The following is a 5,295-nucleotide window of genomic DNA, read 5'->3' on the forward strand; positions in this document are numbered from 1 at the left end:
CATATTATATATATATATATATATATATATATAGTAGAATATTTCAGTTGTAAGCTGTTGTGACATTTTGTTTTAGAAATAGAATGTATCGGAAATTAAATGTTTAAAAGTTTTATCTTTGCTTAACACACGATACTGAAAGATGAGTGTATGGTACATTGAATGTACAGTCATCGTTGGTATTACATATTACTTAACTTTTCAAGGTCGTGACCCATTTATCGGGATTACAAGTTGTTTTATGTAACATTTTGTACGGTGAAAATAAATGTGACTGTTCTGTACTAGGATTGATCTGTATTATCAATAAAGAAGTTGCTGTAAAAAATTGTTGTTTTTTTTTCTTTATGTGAAGTTAGTGTATAACATCTGCCTTTTTGTCTATAGTGTTGCGTCAGCGAGGTCACGTGACTAGTATCACGCCACTCCTTCTCTCGAACCTTCGTGAATTGTCGTGAGATTACTAGATATAGTGTTAGTCTTGTATATATATATAAGACGGTCACAACGTGACGGGAGAACAATGTATTGAGTAATTGAACTGCAGTCAGAGAAAATATTGTTGGCCACGTGAGATATACCGTTTGTTATAGCGCGACTGTTGAAATTAAGTGTATCGTAAAGTTGTATTCGGAAAGAATAAATCAGTTTTATTAAGAAAGAACTTGTGTCGCTAAAGTTTCGTCAGAACGAAGTTACGGAAAATCAACTAACGAACGGAGACGTAACAATATGTAAAGCTATAAGAGATGAATTTTATGATATTTTCAACAGGTTACGAAAAATGATATTTGATAACAAGTCACGAAAGAGTTGATTGATATTTTATTTGGAAATAGAAGTGTACTTCAGTTATAAATATTTTGTAACATACGCAATATGTATATTTTTGTTAAAATTCTTCACCATATAGACTGTACACATAAGTGAACTGTTAATTTAAACAATTCCAATCAATTTTCAAATATTGTTTTTATTCCAGTCAAAAACAATTTTAAAAGTTTAATATATATACTGTTTACATATTTCATATGAAAAAACAAAATTTAACTTGAAGAAAACAAATGTACTTACTAAAAAGTATACTATTGCGGCAAAAACAACATCCAGTCTTAGGGTTAAGCTACTTGTTTATTTTAGTAATACTTACATGAAATTTTCTAGATATCGATAAACAAATATCAAAATTTACTGGATTTCTCGTAACTTGGTAGAATAGATGTTATTGCAAATATGGAAATGTTCCGCCTGGTGAAAACTCGTGTCCGCATCGGCCAACGTCTGGGAATCGCATGACCACATCGGCCAATCAGCGCGTTGTCTTATGTATAAGGTTAAAACGGTTGAGGTATGGGCGTGTATCTCTCTATCCACAATTGTGTGTTTGTTTACCCGTGCAGTGATGTTTGTAAGATTATGATTTACTTATAATATCCTGTTTTGGAAAACTTGAAGGAGGAAATTGAACAAATCCAGAACTATCAAACACTACTTTTATGACATTAAAAAATAATTAAAATCTGCTATCTGATACTCAAACAATATTATAATTTTAAATTTTGCATTTCTTTCATTAGGATAACGTCTTTGAAACTTGATGAAAATAATTATAGTATTTTGGCACTTGTGTATAAAGTTAAAATAATAAATAATATTAAACGTTAAACTGGTACACAATTAATTAAGTAATTGTGTACCAGTTTAACGTTGAATATTATTTATGATTTTTGATGAAAAACTTTTAATGAACAAAAAATAGTCATATTAAACTCAGTTTACTGAGTTTTTAAAATTAACAATGTTGAAACAAACAAGATAATGTACTTTATTAACCTAACTCAGTACCATTTTCATAATATTAATAATTCAATTATCCGTAGATAGATGTCTTTGTTGGCAAAAAGTACCAGAAAAAAAAAATCCTTTGTCATTGTAATTTTCATATTGGTACATCAGTAATGGTGCACAGGGCCGGCCTTGTTGGAGGGAAGGGGGACATTTTCAGATTAGATTCCGTACCGCCTACCTCTCCAAGTTTCAGATTCAAAATTGATATAAAATATTATTTGATAAATACCAATCAAAAACTATGATAAATACAATTAAAGCTAAACATAATACAAATAAGTTGTTCAGATGTAGAGGTTTCTAACGCCTTAATAATAATAAACCGAGAAAATTAGATTCCTGTGAATATTTCATGATAATACGCTGTTATGTGTTTTATTAATTAATTTACAGTGACGTAAATTAAAAATGAATACGAGTTAATTGATTTCGTTTACTTTTTCAAACGTTGCCCCAACCACTCCAAATAAGCAGGTGGCCTCTCATGCCACATATATGTGCTGGCGCTGACTGGAACTGGAGTCATACTTAAAATGCAATATAAATTACGGTACTGTTATGTGTCAATAGGTGTCTGGTTCAAGTTGGTGTTGAATTAGGAAGCTAATCTAAAGTTTATAATTAAATTTCGCTAAACAGTGAATTATATTAAGCCTAAAATGCTTAGTGAAACTGATTCATGAAGTTTAAAAGAATAATTCCGAGTCTGATCTAATTTTGAACATAACCTTAGTTACAAGTCGTTTCCATTAAATAATTTCATGTTATTTTGCAGTTACTTTGAGTGACATATCTGGATCAGTTACGTTTTAGCAAAAGAAAAAATTAAAATAAGTTGAATTCATTGTAACAAGAAACGTTAGTCTATAGACGGTTTGCGTTGATATACGTTAAAGTGATTAACTGTTATTTAAAGTTATGCTAGGCATAACATACTGTCTCGATTGTGTAAAGTTACAGTAAATATAAATCATGAAATCGCAACTTATAGGTTTAACTTTTAACACTAAGTTAATTTTCTTGAATTACAGAATATCTACATATATACTATTACTAATAGTAATATTATAGCATGTGTTAAGTCCGTGTAGGCCCAATGTTAAGCCTAACTTAGGCCGTAGGCAATACCTCGCTCAATAATAAAGTGGGCAGTTTACCAGCAAAGAGATTAAATATTATTAGCTGACTGAGTCTTAAAAACCAAAACAGAAAAATATATTTCTGTGTCCTAACTTTTAATTATTTAAGCTGAACCAGACCTAAGAATATATATATGTTTGCCTTTATTAGCCTAAAAACGTTAGATCCAATAAGAAAATTATAATGGTTTCACTTTGCTAACTTAAAAACTTTTGTCAAATGAAAATTTTATTCTAATGTTGAATAAGCGTTTCTTTAGAGAAATATTTACAAGTGAAATTTATAAATTAATTAATAGTATTCACATCTAAGTGAACAACGTAATCATAAGTAGAATATGAATTTTAAATTTTCATCCATAAGATAAAAATATGAAGTATCAATTCATATGGTATACAGTGCCTGTGCTGGTGAAGATAACCTAGAGATTGTTAGTTTATTTGTGATATGGTACATCACATAAGACAGTTTTTATATTTTTGACAAGGTGATTGATCTTGGAATTAGTTAATCATCAGCAGTAGAGAAGGTTAGCACTTTGCATGAGGCCCCCAGTGGTATAGCGGTATGTCTGCGGACTTACAACGCTAGAATCCGGGTTTCGATACCCGTTGTGGGCAGAGCACTGATAGCCCATTGTGTAGCTTTGTGCTTAATTACAAACAAACAAACTTTGCATGAGTTTAAGACGGAACTGATTTTTATTTTCTCAAGAGTGGGTGTGAAAGGACAACCTTTAAGAACAATATGGTTCCCTTGTGGTTTGTATGTTATGTTCAATGGGACTGTTTAAATTATTATTCGTCTTATTGTGATGTAATGTCGCACAAAAACTTCTGATACACACACAAAAAACAAAACAAAAAACATTTGAACAAGTAAGGAAACTGATAACTAGCTCCCTAATAAAATCAAACAGAAAAATCACCGCAGTTGTTCAGATACAAATGTTCTTATGATTAAGATAATTAAATTCATGAAATCTTATTATAATTTGTCTTGCGCCATGTAAAACCATATTGCCAAATCTTTGAAAGCTGTTTAAGTATTTACAGTTTAGTTACAACTTTCATCAATCTAAAATAGTACCTTTATTACATTTTAAACTAAAAATTAATTAGTTTAACATAAACTATGATAAATGACCAAATATCAGATGAAAAACCTACTTGTTGACAAAATAAGATGATTAGCCTACAACATATACTTAGTTTTATTTATTTTTTTATTAATACTAGTAGTGGTACGTGATGCTGAAAACTCTTTGTTTCTCCTCGGTACGTTGCTGATAAGTCTCGAAGTAATGAGATACTTGCTGCAAGGTACTTCTCTACCGAAAGCAAAGGTTGTGATATTGTATTTTTTCCTTGTTGGTCTTGTGGACATCCTTGAAACTTATCTTCCATCAATCTCTTGTCTGCTAGTCTTTGCTTAGCTGGAAAAAGAAAATTTCTTTTTAAAGGCAGGAATAAGGCATAATGTACAACGTAGCCAGCCCAGCGAAATTGGTGGTTGGTGACAAATGACTGGCCTCGATGCTGGTGGTATGGTTTTGGACAGAATGTTGATATTGGTGTATATGTCTTCCCACTTGTTTCAAAGAATCTTAAAAAGACGGTGTTGAAATTTTTTCTCTAGTGCCTTTAAAATGTACACGTGGTCTAAGTCTCTGATCCATACAGCAAGGTTGGAATGATAGTTTCCTGATATACAAGAAGCATGGTCTGAACCCAAATCTCCTGGTCCTTTTTTTTCTTAGATATCCGAAAACCACACTTGAGAGTCCCAAGGAAATCACCTGTGTGTGGTTTTCTCTATTGCAGAAGGATAGAATCTTGAGAACACCATTCTAATTGGTGGCATAAGTACTTTAAAGATTTATATAAATATACTTTTACTGGAAAAAGAACTACAGGTGATTGTTTGACACTTGGATTTCTTGAAACCGTGCATAGAAAATATAAAAAAAATAGTGAGAGTTTACCCAAATATCTTCAATCATGATAAAATGACACACGGGTTAAAGATATTGTTACGTCTCCGTTTGTTAATTAACTTTCCGTAACTTCGTTCCGACGAAACTTTAGCGACACAAGTTCTTTACTTAATAAAACTGGTTTATTCTTTTCGAATATAACTTTACCGATACACTCAACTTCAACAATCGCGCTAAACAAACGCTATAACAACGAACGTGCTCAATAATACTTCTGACTGCAGATCAATTACTCACTGTCACTGTCTATACACACATTACCATATCTTGCGTCACGTTGTCCCCTCTTATATATACCCGCCTACCCTATC

General features: G+C 31.5%; 1 protein-coding gene across 1 annotated transcript in view; it reads right to left on the reverse strand.

Moving 5' to 3' along the window:
• Positions 1 to 4,233: 4,233 nt before the first annotated feature.
• LOC106462398 overlaps positions 4,234 to 5,295 on the reverse strand; it is a 32,980-nt gene continuing 31,918 nt past the window's right edge. The window contains exon 4 of the mRNA XM_022389649.1: positions 4,234 to 4,423. The gene's annotated coding sequence lies outside the window, so the exon portion shown is untranslated. The remainder of the gene's footprint in view (positions 4,424 to 5,295) is intronic.

Source organism: Limulus polyphemus, unplaced genomic scaffold (assembly GCF_000517525.1).
Source record: "Limulus polyphemus unplaced genomic scaffold, Limulus_polyphemus-2.1.2 Scaffold1157, whole genome shotgun sequence".
NCBI classification, from domain to species: Eukaryota; Metazoa; Arthropoda; class Merostomata; order Xiphosura; family Limulidae; genus Limulus; species Limulus polyphemus.